The sequence below is a fragment of the Bos indicus x Bos taurus genome, chromosome 28 (genome assembly GCF_003369695.1).
Source record: "Bos indicus x Bos taurus breed Angus x Brahman F1 hybrid chromosome 28, Bos_hybrid_MaternalHap_v2.0, whole genome shotgun sequence".
NCBI classification, from domain to species: Eukaryota; Metazoa; Chordata; class Mammalia; order Artiodactyla; family Bovidae; genus Bos; species Bos indicus x Bos taurus.
This window is the reverse complement of record NC_040103.1, coordinates 128,119-145,758: the sequence shown is the minus strand read 5'-3', so window position 1 is coordinate 145,758 and position 17,640 is coordinate 128,119. Positions and strand designations below refer to the sequence as shown.

Genomic DNA, 17,640 nt, shown 5'->3' with positions numbered 1-17,640 from the left:
CCCATTCTATTTATTTCATCACCTATAAAATGAGGATAATAGCAATGCCTACTTATTTGGATAGTTACAGCGATATCAGTTCAATATCAATGTATTTATTTTTTGTTTTATTAGAATGAATTTATTAAGGCATATAGATAGATAAAGCTAGAAAAACTAAGTCTTAGTTTTCTCAGAATGTTCCAAACATTAAAAAGTAGTCTCCTGCCACTTTGTCTCACATTTCATGCATCATTTCTTCTCCTCATTGTGGAATCTATGATTTATAGTGGCTATTTTCCCCCCTTTATCTCAAAGGTCTTTTTTGCTGAAAGTATCAACAATGTCCTTCTGAACTTTGCACCAGGAGAATCAATGCTGGTCTCTGTGTACCTCTTATTTATCACCTGAAATAGATTTTCTATTATACAAATTCCTAATGGCATTTTTCATCTGGGCATTTCTCAAGGTATAGATGAATGGATTTAACATGGGAGTTATCATAGTGTAGAATACAGCCACTGCTTTATCAATTGGTAAAGAAACTGGTGGTCTCAGATATACAAAAATGCAGGGCACAAGGAGCATGGTGACAACTGTGATGTGGGAGACACAAGTGGAGAGGGCCTTGCGCCTTGCCTCCAAACTGTGGTTCCTTAGGGAGTGCAGAATGACCACATAGGAGCCCACCAAGAGGATGAAGTTTATAAGACAAATGAAACCACTGTTGGCAGCAACAAATAGTCCTAGAATGTGAGTATCAGTGCAGGCAAGATTTAGCAAAGGGTTCAGATCACACAAAAAGTGGTCTATGACATTAGGGCCACAGAAGGGTAATCTGAAGATGAAAAAGATCTGTATGATTCCATGAAGAAAGCCTCCCGCCCATGCTACTCCAATTAGCAGCCAACACACCCTCCAGTTCACGATGCTTGTGTAGTGCAAGGGCTTGCAGATGGCCACATAGCGGTCATAGGCCATCACAGTGAGCAGGATGGCCTCAGCACTTCCGAAGAAATGTTCCCCAAAGATTTGCATCACGCATCCATTGAAGAGGATGGTATTCCTTTCACGGAGGGAATCGACAATCAGTTAAGGGGTATTCACAGAGGAGTAGCAAGCATCAATAAGGGAGAGATAAGCCAGAAAAAAGTACATGGGAGATCCCAGTAATGGACTGACTATAATGGTGACCATGATGAACAAATTTCCTACCACAGAGATGATGTAGACAACCAAAAACAAAACAAATATGATCTTCTGCAACTTTGAATTCTGTGTGAGCCCCAAGAGAACAAACTCTGTCACGTTGCTCCTATTCTCCATTTATTTTGTATTATGGTTCATTATGTTACCTGAAAAAAAAAAAAAAAAAAAAGTTACTTTTCAGCACCTCAACCTTGATTTCACTAAGCCTCTCCATGTAATAAAAAATAAATGCCCAGGTTATATGGAGTTCTGAATTTTTGAGTTCTTTTCTTGACATAGGAAAAATATTTCTGATCTGTTAAAGATAACTTACATACTCCCCTGAGGAGAGAAAATACTTAGAGTTAGAGACATGAGGGACTCTGAACACAAAGGTGGGAGAATTTCTGTGCACATATACTTATGTGAGATGACGCAAGCCCAATATGAATCAATAGATCCCACATACAGTGGCAGCCAAACCTGAGATGAAAGGTAGAATATGGATGTAAAGGGTAAAGGGTATGAATGCAAAACCACGGGGTTTTCCCTTTATTCTTAGGAAATGAGAAACCATGTAAGTTAAATGAAAATGTGAAAATAAGGATGAAGAGGGATGTGAGAGAGAGAAGGTGTGTTGGATTTAATTCCAAAAATGATCTTTTTCTTACTTGTATGAAGTGCGATGAGGTTTAGTAAGGGGAGGGAAGATAGAACAACATTAGTATCAGACTGTAATATTTCACATAAAGTGTAACAGAGCTTTGGAAATGGGAAAATAATGAAAAGGTAAAGAAGCTACTGTGCCAGAATACTGGAGTGGGTAGCCGTTCCCTCCTCCAAGGCATCTTCCCAACCCAGGGATCAAACCCAGGTCTCCCACATTGCAAGCGGATTCTTTACTAGCTGGGCCACTGGGGAGCCCAATAAAATAAACATGTTTCCTAAATCCAATAACATTAAAATAATTGATAAATATACTTTAATGATCAATTGCTATATGCACAGCATGATTACAGTCTATGTATATTTCTTTCACATAGCATATGAGAAGGAATCTTAGTATATAATAGTAAAAATATAGTAGTAATAATACTATTAGCTAAAACTTGCTGAACATTTACTGTGCTCTAAGAGGCCATCCAATGCTTTGGCCACCTGATGTGAAGAGCTGACTCATTTGAAAAGACCCTGATGCTTTGAAAGATTGAAGGCTAGAGGAGAAGGGGAAGATAGAGGATGAGATGGTTGGATGGCATCACCGACTCAATGGACATGAGTTTGAGTAAACTCCTGCAGTTGGTGATGGACAGAGAGGCCTGGCGTGCTGCAGTCCAGGGAGTCACAAAGAGTCAGACATGACTGAGAAACTGAAGTGAACTGAACTGAAGATACTTCATTATTCAAGCTTCATTAAAAACTTGTGTTTACTACTATCATTTTTATACTTATTTTACACATTAGGAAGTAGAAGCTTAGAGAAGTTAAGAATTCTGCGTAAACTCAGGCAGCTACAAAGGACAGAGTTAAGATTAGTTTAAATTATACTTTTATTTTTTGTTGTTCCAAATTTTTAAACCATAACCTATAAAATTATTACAATAAACAATGCTAAATTAGTAAACTTTAAAAAATGAAACCAATATAGTCATATTTATCTTTATCTTACCTCAGAGGCAGTTTTATATATAAATTTAATCAACCTATACAAAGATCAGAGATGTACACACACAGTATAATTTACTGAACTCCCCCAATATTAATAACTATATGGTACTGCTTTCATCAAAGGTCCATTTTATCTTTTTTTTTTCCCCTACCCACACTTCTTCCATCGAAAATTTCCCTATAAAGCATGAACCCACACTCTTCTGCAAAATGTTGTAAATGACTTTGAAAATGACAATCCCATTGGGAGAGCATATTGATTTGGGAATCAGAAGGTCCAGATTATAATCTTGCCTTTTCCCTCTTGCTACTTGTTGATCTGAGGTGCATTTCTTGGCATCTTACATTTTTGTTTTTCAGTATCAAGTGAGAAGTATAATCCACCTCACCTCCCAGGCCATCATGAGAACTGATTGAAGAGATCTCTGAATGCAAACACCACATTATTGGGACACACAGAGGACCTTCCTCACTTATATGGCTATTTATGCACTCTGGATTAGGAGAAATCTATATTTTTGGAAATGATATATCTAAACATTTGACCATACAATAGACTAAGGAAGAATCATCTCCAATTTTACATTTAAAGAAGTCACAGAGATCCATATTATGTTCAGCATTTGCTCCCAGGAAGTTCTTCATATGCATATTTGAACAAAACAAGTGATGGTTCATATCATCTAATATTTACATTGATATCTTTTTGTGTGTGAAATTCATTTAGGTTTTATTTTCATACTCATGAGTAGTCTTAATTATTAAAATAATTGTCTGAGACAAAATAAGTATAACTGATGTTAGAGAAAAGGGTTTTAACAAATTTATTAATCCCAGTGAGACTAGTATTTTCTTCTGTCAAATTAGGTTTATGAAATTTACCAAATATCTTTTGAAGAAAGGTGGTGAATATAAAAGGTTTTACTATTGTATTTGAAAAGTATTAAAATATAATAATTACTATATATGGAAAATAACAACCTTTTCTAATTTACTAACAGAACTGTTGAAAAACTTACCTTCTGGTCTTAGATGATATTAATGATATTTGAGGGTGTTCAGAACTAATTCCATTTTAAAATTGACCTCCTCTTTGGATAAGAAACTTTCAATAGGAATAATATGACACACTCAGAAAGAGGCTATTCAGATAATTCAATATCAAGTCAATAGAAAATAAGTAAGTCTTTGGATAGGTCTAAATCTTTTCTTCTAGCTTAAAGACTGAAAAAGTTTTCACAGAAAATCTGGGACTTGAATTTAGAATAAATTCGCTTAAAATACCAAGGTAAAATTATCTTCCATGAATGGCCTGATCCAAAAGCTAGGAGGCAGAATGTGTGGAGGAAATATATTCAAATGAGTCTTTCCACTCTTGACATATATTTCTTTGGAAAATGTAAACAAGAAAAGACATTTTCGATTGCATGTGTGGCCATTTACCAAGTTTGCCATATAGGTTCTAGGACCTGATCTATAGCAGCAATTTTCTCTCCCAGGAATTAATTATCTGCTTTGATGGAAAGATTTTGTCTTAGAAACAGGTGTTCTCTGGAGATATGGTTGGGAAACACTCATTTTGAGTGGGGAATTGTGTTCCCTGCACTTGCAGCCAAAATATGTGAGTGTCTTTTCTCTGTCTGAACCTGGCTTTCTAAGTATGCTGCTGCTGCTAAGTCACTTCAGTCGTGTCCAACTCTGTGCGACCCCATAGACGGCAGCCCACCAGGCTCCCCCATCCCTGGGATTCTCCAGACAAGAACACTGGAGTGGGTTTCCATCTCCTTCTCCAATGCATGAAAGTGAAAAGTGAAAGGGAAGTTGCTCAGTCGTGTCTGACTCTTAGCGACCCCATGGACTACAGCCTACCAGGCTCCTCCATCCATGGGATTTTCCAGGCAAGAGTACTGGAGTCAGGTGCCATTGCCTTCTCCCTAAGTATGCTGACTGTTGTATAAATAGCAAGGATGGTGTAATTCCATCACAGTAATATCTGTGATGTAGTTACCCTGTGAGATCATGTCAGAGAGAAAACTTCCATTATATATATGTACTATATCTTCCTTATCCATTTATCTATTGATGGACAATTAATTGCTTCTTTGTATTGACTATTGTAAACAGCACTGCAATGAACACTGGAGTGCATGTATCCTTATGAAACATGTTTTTCCCAGATATATATCCAGGAGTAGGATTTCTAGGTCGTATGGTAGCTTTATTTTTAGTTTTATTTAATAAAAATCCATATTGTTCTCCGTACTGGTTGTATCAATTTACGTTCCCTTCCACAGTGTTGGAGTGTTCTTTTTTCTCCACACCCTTTCCAGTATTTACTGGTTGTAGGTTTTTTTGATGATGGTCATTCTGACAGGTGAGTTGATGTCTCACTGTAATTTTAATTTGCATTTCTGTGATACTTAGCAATGTGTGCATCTTGTCATGTGCCTCATGGCATCTGTATGTTTACATTGATGAAATGTCTATTTAGATCTGCTCTTTTTTTTTTAAATTGAGCTGCATGAGGTTTGTAAATCTGGGAATCTAATCCTTTGTTAGCTGTGTTATTTGCAAAGATTTTCCTCCAATCTGTGGGCTTTATTGTTTTATTATTATTTTTAGATTTATTTATTTTAACTGGAGGCTAATTACTTTACAATATTGTATTGGTTTTGCCATACATCAACATGAATCTGCCATGGGTATACACGTGTTCCCCATCCTGAACCCCCCACCTACCTCCCTCCTTGTACCATCCCTCTGGGTCATCCCAGTGCACCAGTCCCAAGCAACCAGTATCATGCATTGAACTTGGACTTGCAATTCGTTTCATATATGATATTATACATGTTTCAATGACATTCTCCCAAATCATCCCATCCTCTCCCTTTCCCACAGAGTCCAAAAGACTGTTCTATACATCTGTGTCTCTTTTGCTGTCTCGCATACAAGGTTATCATTACCATCTTTTAAATTCCATATATATGCATTAGTATACTGTATTGGTGTTTTTCTTTCTGGCTTACTTCACTCTGTATAATACGCTCCAGTTTCATCCACCTCATTAGAACTGATTCAAATTTATTCTTTTTAAGGCTGAGTAGTACTCCATTGTGTATATGTACCACAGATTTCTTATCCATTCATCTGCTGATGAATATCTAGGTTTCTTCCATGTCCTGGCTATTATAAATAGTGCTGCGATGAACACTGGGATACACTTGTCTCTTTCAATTCTGGTTTCCTCGGTGTGTATGCCCGGTAGTGGGATTTCTGGGTCATGAGTTCAGTTCAGTTCAGTTCAGTCACTCAGTCGTGTCCAAATCTTTGTGACTTCATGAATTGCAGCATGCCAGGCCTCCCTATCCATCTTAAGGCAGTTCTATTTCCAGTTTTTTAAGGAATCTCCACACTGTTCTCCATAGTGGATATACTAGTTTGCATTCCCACCAACAGTGTAAGAGGGTTCCCTTTTCTCTACACCCTCTCCAGCATTTATTGCTTGTAGACTTAGATCACAGCCATTCTGACTGGCGTGAAATGGTACCTCATAGTGGTTTTGATTTGCATTTCTCTGATAATGAGTGATGTTGAGCATCTTTTCATGTGTTTGTTAGCCATCTGTACGTCTTCTTTGGAGAAATGTCTGTTTAGTTCTTTGGCCCATTTTTTGATTGGGTCGTTTATTTTTCTGGAATTCAGCTGCAGGAGTTGCTTGTATATTTTTGAGATTAGTTATTTGTCAGTTGCTTCATTTACTATTATTTTCTCCCATTCTGAAGGCTGTCTTTTCACCTGGCTTATAGTTTCCTTTGTTGTGCAGAAGCTTTTATTTTAATTAGGTCCCATTTGTTTATTTTTGCTTTTATTTCCAGTATTCTGGGAGGTGGGTCATAGAGGATCCTGCTGTGATTTATGTCGGAGAGTGTTTTGCCTATATTCTCCTCTAGGAGTTTTATAGTTTCTGGTCTTACATTTAGATATTCAATCCATTTTGAGTTTATTTTTGTGTATGGTGTTACAAAGTGTTCAGTTTCATTCCTTTATAAGTGGTTGACCAGTTTTCCCAGCACCACTTGTTAAAGAGATTGTCTTTTCTCCATTGTATATTCTTGCTTCCTTTGTCAAATATAAGGTGTCCATAGGTGTGTGGATTTATCTCTGGGCTTTCTATTTTGTTCCATTGATCTATATTTCTGTCTTTGTGCCAGTACCATACTGTCTTGATGACTGTGGCTTTGTAGTAGAGCCTGAAGTAGGCAGGTTGATTCCTCCAGTTCCATTCTTCTTTCTCAAGATTGCTTTGGCTATTTGAGGTTCTTTGTATTTACATACAAATTGTGAAGTTATTTGTTCTAGCTCTGTGAAAAATATGATTGGTAGCTTGATAGGGATTGCACTGAACCTATAAATTGCTTTGGGTAGTATACTCCTCTTCACTATATTGATTCTTCCGATCCATGAACATGGTATATTTCTCCATCTATTAGTGTCCTCTTTGATTTCTTTCACCAGTGTTTTATAGTTTTCTATGCATAGTTCTTTAGTTTCTTTAGGAAGATATATTCCTAAGTATGTTATTATTTTCTTTGCAATGGTGAGTGGAATTGTTCCTTAATTTCTGTTTCTATTTTCTAGTTGCTAGTGTATACGAATGCAAGGGAGTTTTGTGTGTTGATTTTATATCCTGCAACTTTACTATATTCATTGATTAGCTCTAGTAATTTTCTGGTGGAGTCTTTAGGGTTTTCTATATAGAGGATCATGCCATCTGCAAACAGTGAGAGTTTTACTTTTCCAATTTGGATCCCATTTATTTATTTTTCTGCTCTGATTGCTGTGTCCAAAACTTCCAAAACTATGTTGAATAGTAGTGGTGAAAGTGGGCAACCTTGTCTTGTTCCTGACTTTAGGGAAAATGTTTTCAATTTTTCATATTGAGGATAATGTTTGCTGTGGGTTTGTCATATATAGCTTTTATTATGTTGAGGTATTTTCCTTCTGTTCCTGCTTTCTGCAGAGTTTTTATCATAAATGGATGTTGGATTTTGTCAAAGGCCTTTCTGCATCTATTGAGATAATCATATGGCTTTTATTTGTATTTTTTTATATATTTTTTATTTTTATTTTTTAACTTTACAATATTGTATTGGTTTTGCCATATATCAAAATGAATCTGCCACAGGTATACACGTGTTCCCATTTGTTAATGTGGTGTATTACTTTGATTGATTTGTGGCTATTGAAGAATCCTTGCATCCCTGGGATAAAGCCCACTTGATCATGGTGTATGATCTCTTTAATGTGTTGTTGGATACTGATTGCTAGAATTTTGTTAAGGATTTTTGCATCTATATTCATCAGTGATATTGGCCTGTAGTTTTCTTTTTTTGTGGCATCTTTGTCAAGTTTTGGTATTAGTGTGATGGTGGCCTCATAGAATGAGTTTGGAAGTTTACCTTCCTCTGCAATTTTCTGGAAGAGTTTGAGTAGGATAGGTGTTAGCTCTTCTGTAAATTGTTGGTATAATTCAGCTATGAAGCCGTCTGGACCTGGGCTTTTGCTTGCTGGAATATTTCTGATTACAGTTTCAATTTCTGTGCTTGTGATGGGTCTGTTAAGATTTTCTATTTCTTCCTGGTTCAAATTCCTGGAAAGTTGTACTTTTCTAAGAATTTGTCCATTTCTTCCAAGTTGTCCATTTTATTGGCATATAATTGCTGATAGTACTCTCTTATGATCCTTTGTATTTCTGTGTTGTCTGTTGTCATCTCTGTATTTTCATTTCTAATTTTATTGATTTGATTTTTCTCCCTTTGTTTCTTGATGAGTCTGGCTATCTGGCTAATGGTTTGTTAATGTTATTTATCCTATCAAAGAACCAGCTTTTGGCTTTGTTGATTTTTGCCATGGTCTCTTTTGGTTCTTTTGCATGTATTTATGCCCTAGTTTTTAAGATTTCTTTCCATCTACTAACCCTGGCGTTCTTCATTTCTTCCTCTTCTACTTGCTTTAGGTGTAGAGTTAGGTTATTTATTTGACGTTTGTCTTATTTCTTGAGGTATACCTGTATTGCTATGAACCTTCCCCTTAGCACTGCTTTTACAGTGTCCCACAGGTTTTGGGTTGTTGTGCTTTCATTTACATTTGTTTCTATGCATATTTTGATTTCTTTTTCAAATTCTTCTGTGGTTTGTTGGTTATTCAGCAACGTGTTGTTCAGTCCCCATATGCTGGAATTTTTAGTAGCTTTTCTCCTGTAATTGACATCTAATCTTACTGCATTGTGGTCAGAAAAGATGCTTAGAATGATTTCATTTTTTTTTAAATTTACCAAGGCTACATTCATGGCCCAGGATGTGATCTATCCTGGAGAAGGTTCCATGTGCGCTTAAGAAAAAGGTGAAATTCATTGTTTTGGGGTGAAATGTCCTATAGATATCAATTAGGTCTAGCTGGTCTATTGTATCATTTAAAGTTTGTATTTCCTTGTTAATTTTCTGTTTAGTTGATCTATCCATAGATGTGAGTGAGGTATTAGAGTCTCCCACTATTATTGTGTCACTGTTAATTTCCCCTTTCATACTTGTTAGCATTTGTCTTACATATTGTGGTGCTCTTATGTTGGGTGCATATATATTTATAATTATTATATCTTCTTCTTGGATTGATCCTTTAATCATTATGTAGTGTCCTTTTGTGTCTCTTTTCACAGCCTTTGTTTTAAAGTCTATTTTATCTGATATGAGTATTGCTACTCCTGCTTTCTTTTTGTCTCTATTTGCTTGGAATATCTTTTTCCAGCCCTTCACTTTCAGTCTGTATGTGTCCCCTGTTTTGAGGTGGGTCTCTTGTAGACAACATATATAGGGGTCTTGTTTTTGTATCCATTCAGCCAGTCTTTGTCTTTTAGTTGGGACATTCAACCCATTTACGTTTAAGGTAATTATTGGTAAGTATGATCCCATTGCCATTTACTTTATTGTTTGGGGTTTGAGTTTATATACACCCTTTTTGTGTTTCCTGTCTAGAGAAGATTCTTTAACATTTGTTGGAGAGCTGGTTTGGTGGAGCTGAATGCTCTCAGCTTTTGCTTGTCTGTAAAGCTTTTGATTTCTCCTTCATATTTGAAATAGAGCCTTACTGGGTACAGTAATCTGGGCTGTAGGTTATTTTCTTTAATCCCTTTAAGTATGTCTTGCCATTCCCTTTGGGCCTGAAGAGTTTCTATTGAAAGATCAGCTGTTATCCTTATGGGAATCCCTTTGTGTGTCATTTGTTGTTTTTCCCTTGCTGCTTTTAATATTTGTTCTTTGTGTTTGATCTTTGTTAATTTAATTAATATGTGTCTTGGGGTGTTTCACCTTGGGTTTATCCTGTTTGGGACTCTGGTTTTCTTGGACTTGGGTGATTATTTCATTCCCCATTTTAGGGAAGTTTTCAACTATTATCTCCTCAAGTATTTTCTCATGGTCTTTCTTTTTGTCTTCTTCTTCTGGGACTCCTATGATTCGAATATTGGGGCATTTAACATTGTCCTGGAGGTCTCTGAGATTGTCCTTTAATGTTTCTTTTAATTCATTTTTCTTTTTCCCTCTCTGATATATTTATTTCTACCATTCTATCTTCTACTTCACTAATCCTATCTTCTGCCTCTGTTATTCTACTATTTGTTCCCTCCAGAGTGTTTTTGATCTCATTTATCACCTTATTCAGGAGAAGGCAATGGCATCCCACTCCAGTACTCTTGCCTGGAAAATCCCATGGATGCAGGAGCCTGGCAGGCTACAATCCATGGGGTCGCTAAGAGTCAGACACGACTGAGTGACTTCACTTTCACTTTTCACTTTCATGCATTGGAGAAGGAAATGGCAACCCACTCCAGTGTTCTTGCCTGGAGAATCCCAGGGATGGGAGAGCCTGGTGGGCTGCCGTCTATGGGGTCACACAGAGTCGGACACGACTGAAGCTACTTAGCAGCATTGCATTGCATTGCATTATTCATTATATATTGACTCTTTTTTTATTTATTCTAGGTCCTTGTTAAACCTTTTTTGCCTCTTCTTAATCCTTGTCTCCAGGCTATTTATCTGTGATTCCATTTTGATTTCAAGATTTTGGATCATTTTCACTATCATTATTCGGAATTCTTTATCAGGTAGATTCCCTATCTCTTCCTCCTTTGTTTGGTTTGGTGGGCATTTATCCTGTTCCTTTACCTGCTGGGTATTCCTCTGTCTCTTCATCCTGTTTTTATTGCTGTGTTTGGGATGGCCTTTCTGTATTCTGGCAGTTTGTGGAGTTCTCTTTATTGTGGAGTTTCCTTGCTGTGGGTGGGGTTGTACTGGTGGCTTGTCAAGGTTTCCTGGTTAGGGAAGCTTGTGTCCGTGTTTGGTGGGTGGAGCTGGATTTCTTCTCTCTGGAGTGCAATGAAGTCTCCAGTAATGAGTTATGAGATGTCAATGGGTTTGGTGTAACTTTGGGCAGCCTGTATATTGAAGCTCAGGGCTGTGTTACTGTGATGTTGGAGAATTTGTGTGGTATGTCTTGCTCTGGAACTTGTTGGCCTTTGGGTGGTGCTTGGTTTCAGTGTAGATATGGAGGCATTTGATGAGCTCCTGTCGATTAATGTTCCCTGGAGTCAGGAGTTCTCTGGTGTTCTCAGGATTTGGACTTAAGCCTCCTGCTTCTGGTTTTCAGTCTTATTTTTACAGTAGCCTCAAGACTTCTCCATATAAACAGCGCCATTGATAAAACATCTAGGTTAAAGATGAAAAGTTTCTCCACAGTGAGGGACACCCAGAGAGGTTCACAGAGTTACATGGAGAAGAGAAGAGGGAGAATGGAGTTAGAGGTAACCCGAATGAGATAAGGTGGAATCAAAAGAGGAGAGAGCAAGCTAGCCGGTAATCACTTCCTTATGTGTGATCCACAGTCTGGACTGCTCAGAGATGTTGACGGAGTTATACAGAGAAGAGAAGAGGGAGGAAGGAGACAGAGGTGGCCAGGAGGATAAAGGGGGGAATCAAAAGGAGAGAGACAGATCCAGCCAGTAATGAGTTTCCTAAGTGTTCTCCACCATCCAGAACACACAGATATTCACAGAGTTGGGTAGAGAAGAGAAGGAGGAGGGAGGAGATAGAGGCAAACTGGTGGAGAAAAAGGAGAATCCAAAGGGGGAGAGAGCAGTCAAGCCAATAATCTCACTCCCAAGTAAAAACGAGTACTGAAGATTGGGTTCTTAAAGGTACAAAATTGATAACAAATACCAAAAAGCAAAGATTAAAACTCTAGAGTAGCAGTTGGATTTTCAAAAATACAATATTAAAGAAAAGAAAAAAAAAAAAAAACCAAAGTTACAAAAATTATATATCAGATCAGATCAGTTGCTCAGTCCTGTCTGACTCTTTGTGACCCCATGAATCACAGGACGCCAGGCCTCCCTGTCCATCACCAACTCCCGGAGTTCACCCAGACTCACGTCCATCGACTCAGTGATGCCATCCACCCATCTCATCCTCTGTCGTCCCCTTCTCTTGCCCCCAATCCCTCCCAGCATCAGAGTCTTTTCCAATGAGTCAACTCTTTGCATGAGGTGGCCAAAGTACTGGAGTTTCAGCTTTAGCATCATTTCTTCCAAAGAAATCCCAGGGCTGATCTCCTTCAGAATGGACTGGTTGGATCTCCTTGTAGTCCAAGGGACTCTCAAGAGTCTTCTCCAAGACCACAGTTCAAAAGCATCAATTCTTCGGTGCTCAGCCTTCTTCACAGTCCAACTCTCACATCCATACATGACCACAGGAAAAACCATAGCCTTGACTAGACGAACCTTTGTTGGCAAAGTAATGTCTCTGCTTTTGAATATGCTATCTAGGTTGGTCATAACTTTCCTTCCAAGGAGTAAGCATCTTTTAATATGAAGTTTGCTTTAAAAAATAGGGTCTCGTTTTTTTGCAAAGTAATAGTAGGTTATAAAGATGAAAATTAAAGGAGTAATACATACAACACAGAAGTCGCTCAGTCATGTCTTACTCTTTGCGACCCCATGGATTGTAACCCACCAGGCTCCTCAGTCCATGGGATTTTCCAGGCATGAATACTGGAGTGGGTTGCTGTTTCCTTTTTAGAGGACTTAAAATTTTAAAAATATTAAAAAATGATAGTAAAAATATATCTAGGACTTTCTCTGGTGTTGTTGTGGGCAGTGTGGGGTCAGTTCATTTTCGGATAGTTCCTTGGTCCGGCACATATTTCTCAAGATCTATAGGCCCCTTCCTATGTAGTCAGTACTAACTACAGGGTTTTAATCTATTGCACCTGTCACTTCCAAGGCGGTTCCCTCTGTTTTAGCTTCTTCTGTTTGCTGGTCTCTTCAATGTCTGATTTCCACCATGACACAAGCAGGTGGTGGTGGACACTTTTTTAGGCTCACTTGTTCAGTCGTGCTGTGGGGAGGGAGGGACGCTGCAAACAAATAACACTGGCATGTGCTCGCAGTGTCTCAGCCACACTGGGTCTGCCCCCACTCATGACACGTGTGCCCTCCCTGCCCACACTGCTCAGGCTCTAGGTTGCTCTGCTGGGAACCATCCGAGGCTGGCCCTGGGCTGCATGCACCTCCCAGGTCTAAGCCGCTCGGTTCAGGCACTCAGGTAGTCCTCAGAAGTGCAGACTCACTTGGGTCTCACCTCAGGTGATGAGGTGTTTGGCGAGCATGGTCGCTGTGACTTATCGCCTCCCCCATCCATGCTGTTTGGTTTTCTGGGTGTAGAACCCCAAGAAGTCTTAGTTATCAAAGAAGCCTGCTTGCAGTTTGGTAGATAATGCCTCTCTGGGGCTGTGATTGCCTCCTTCCAGCTCTGGCTGCACTCGTGGCCTGTCACTGGAGGGGGATGGGCCTGCCTGCAGCCAGCTAGCTCTGTTCAGTCCTTTGTCCTGTGAGCGGGCCTGGTGGTGTCTTAGGTTAGGGCTTTTCATGTAGTAGCTATCCCACAGCCTGGTTTGCTAACCCAAGTTAGTTCCCTCAGATTGCCCTCAGGGCATTCACCTCCCTGCCCAGTTCCCACTTTCTAGTGTCGGGTGCAGGCGTCTGCCCTGCTTCTCCACTGGGGGAGTTACCGTTGGGCACGTAATCTGTGAGGTTTAATTATTTATTTATTTATTTTTTCCTCCCAGTTATGTTGCCCTCTGTGGTTCCAAGGCTCGCCACAGATTCAGCAGTGAGAGTGTTTCCTGGTGTTTGGAAACTTCTCTCTTTTTAAGGCTCCCTTTCTGGGATGGAGCTCCATCCCTACCTCTTTTGTCTCTCTTTTTGTTTTTTATATTTTTTCCTACCTCCTGTTGAAGACAATGGGCTGCTTTTTTGAGTGCCTGATGTCCTCTGATGACATTCAGAAGTTGTTTTGTGGAATTTACTCAGCGTTTAAATGTTCTTTTGTTGAATTTGTGGGGGAGAAAGTGGTCTCTCTGTCCTATTCCTCCGTCACCTTCAGGATGGCTTCAAGGGCATTTCATATGAAAATTTATTTGTTTAACTTACTCCTCACAGATTCTTCATCACTCCAATGCTATTTTTCACTTATCAAAAGTATGTAATTATAGAAGTCAGCATTATCAAATATTAATTGAATGACTACAATATGCCATGCATAACCCTCTTCTTCCAGACTTTCACTTTAATCAAATGGCATTAGAATGAAGATTTCTTCATGATATTGACTTAAAGCAGAAATATTTACAAGCTTAAATATTAAGTTAGGAAAATGATCTAGTCCCTTTTAAACATCTTTTATTACATCACCACGTCCACTCCATTAATTACTTTTAGATATTGAATTATTGAAATAACACTTATTTCTTGAAGAAAACATGAATTATATAATTTAAAAAGGAAAAACACTCTAGAAATAATTGTTATCAACTCAACTACATTGTAAAGCTTGCATTGTAAAACTTTAGAGAAATGTGACTGATATTACCTGACTACCTAAAGTAAAAGAAAAAGGTGACCATCACCATAGTGGTTTAATGTGGCTCTCATTTATCCCCTGGTATGATGTGATGAGAGAAGCTTTACTTCTGTGATATTCCTTCCCTCAAACCAATGTGAAAAAATCATTAGAAAAGTCCACATTTGAAAGTATTCTACAGGATACCTCACCAGTATCCCTTAGAATTGTAAGACCCAAGAAAAAGAAAATTGAAGAAGCATCACAGACCGAGGAGATTTGGAAGACATGATGACTTAATGCAATATGGTACCTAGACTGGATTCTAGACAAGAAAGGTGGCATTAGTGGTGAGGGGAGCAAGAAACTGATAAAATGCAATAAAATTTACTTTATCAAAATAATAGTTTACCTATATTTATTTTTTTTTATTTTATTGTGGTAAAAACACAACATGACAAACCCTCTTAGATTTTAAGGGTACCCACACAGCGTTAAGGCTTGTAAGAGAGGACAATGAAGAGATGTTTGTCAAGGGGACAAAGTTTCAGTTATGAAAGATGAATAAATTTTTAAAATGTGCAACAATATAATTGCAATTAACAGTACAATTTATACTTGAAATGTGATAAGAGAGTAGAATTTAACTGTTTTCAACATGAAGAAAAAAATAAAAGAAAATTATAAGACATAAAGTAATTGCTAATTGCTAATTTACTAATTATCTCGACTGTGATTATTTCACTATATATATATATATATATATATATAAACATCAATTATACTCCTTAGATCTGTACAATTTGTTTTTGTCAATTATACCTCAATAAATCTAAAAAAAATAAAATTAGAAGTATACTTTAAAAAGATAAATATTTATTAAATAACAAAGATAAATTTTGATGTGACTTTTTATTACCCAACATTTTTGGAGTCTATGGGAATGATTATGGAGCATGGGGAGAAGACACTTAAGCTTTTAACTTTCATACATAAATGTTTCTAAAGCCGCTGTTAATGTTTCTTCAGCTTTTCCAAGAAAATAGAATTACATGAGGAAGCAATAATTAATTATAATTGCATGCTTTGAGGCCTCTGAAGAATAAGGCAAGTGATTTTCTCCAGGCTCTTGTGCCACAAGGAGTGGAGAGACATATCTCAACCTCTTCCCCAAACTACTGAGACCTCCAGAGGCTGGAAGGTGGGATGCCTTTTCCACCAGCAGGTCCATCTGTAGGTCTGAGAAGATATGGATATTCTTTACCATGTAATGTATCTAAAAGATACCTTGCTGCAGCTGCTGCTAAGTCACATCAGTCGTGTCCAACTCTGTGTGACCCCATAGACAGTACCCAACAGGCTCCTCTGTCCCTGGGATTCTCCATGCAAGAATACTAGAGTGGGTTGCCATTTCCTTCTCCAGTGCATGAAAGTGAAAAGTGAAAGTTAAGTCACCCAGTCATGTCCGACTCTTAGCGACCCCATGGACTTCAGCCTACCATGCTCCTCCATCCATGGGATTCTCCAGGCAAGAGTACTGAAGTGGGTTGCCACTGCCTTCTCCAAAGATACCTTAGGTTCTCTCGTTCTTTCATGAGAAAAAGTCTTTTGGGGGAAATTTAGAGTCACTGCCAACATTAAGTATCAGGAACAGGAAGTGCATATTTTCTAGCAAGCTTTGTAGAGGGGGCCTGGCTTAGCTGAGCTCCTTTGTAGTAGTGTCCTGAACAAGTGTTTCCTGGGAGTGGGGAAGCAGAGGGTCTCTTAGAGTTTTCAGGTACATGTCTCTCTAATTCTGTGAGTTTTTGGAAGAATTTTTCAAGGGAACAGAGGTAGGTATTTAAACAAAACTAAATTAAGGATAAAATGAACCTCTGGAGACAAAGAATCAAAAGGTTCAGCTCCAAATCAGATTTTAGAGCATGGGAAAAACAAATGCTTACTCACAAGAGAAAAAAGAAAAAAAAAAAAAAAAAGGAAGAAATTACAAGGATAAAGATTTTAGATACCAGTGCATTCCAGATTCAAAAATAATACAGATTGTTTAAACTATACAATAGCATCATTTGGGAGATAAGAAACTAAATGTTTAATTTGGACATAATTCAGACAGAAGAACCTGAAAATCTACAAGGAAATAAGGCAATATTTCTCAACTACAGATGATTATGAACCTCCCCTCCCCCCACATGGACATTTGACAATATCTAGAGGTGTTTTTGATTGTCATAGTGAATGTACTAGAGTGATTGGACAGAGGTCAGAGATGCTGCTATACATGGTAGCATGCACAGGGTAGCTCCCTATAAAAATAAAAATCCAACACAAAATATCAATAGTACCAAGCCTGAGAAACTCTGAAAATTATAATCAATAAATAATTTATAACAATAAGAATTGACTTGGGAAGATTTCCTTCTGATTAATCCTTAAATCCTTGGATATCTGAACACACAGAGCCATCAAGAGTTCTCACTGTTATGTGGGACCTCTTGCCTTTAATGCTGAAACATCTAGAACCAGTTGGTTCTAGGTTTGAGAAGTAGAGATGATCTTACCAGAAATGTTAGTCTAAGGAAGAAGTCTTGTTCATAAGGAAAGATAACTAAAAGAAATTAATTATCTGGTGTGTATGACTCACAGCTCTAAAGCAAGGATAGCTCCGGGTGAGCTGAGATGTGCCACATTGTTAACACCTCACACCATTGCCACCACGTGTTTGTCAAAACCTCTGCACAACAAAATAAATGATCAACAGAGAGAAGAGGCAGCAGAGTGGGAGGAAATATTTGCAATGCATGCATCTGATAAAGCAAGGGTCCTCAAATTCCAGGATTTAATGCCTGACAATCTGAGG

General features: G+C 38.1%; 1 pseudogene; it reads right to left on the bottom strand.

Annotated features, from left to right (window-relative positions):
* Positions 1-375: 375 nt before the first annotated feature.
* Positions 376-1,305, bottom strand: LOC113885162 (annotated as a pseudogene).
* Between the last annotated feature and the right edge of the window lie 16,335 nt (positions 1,306-17,640).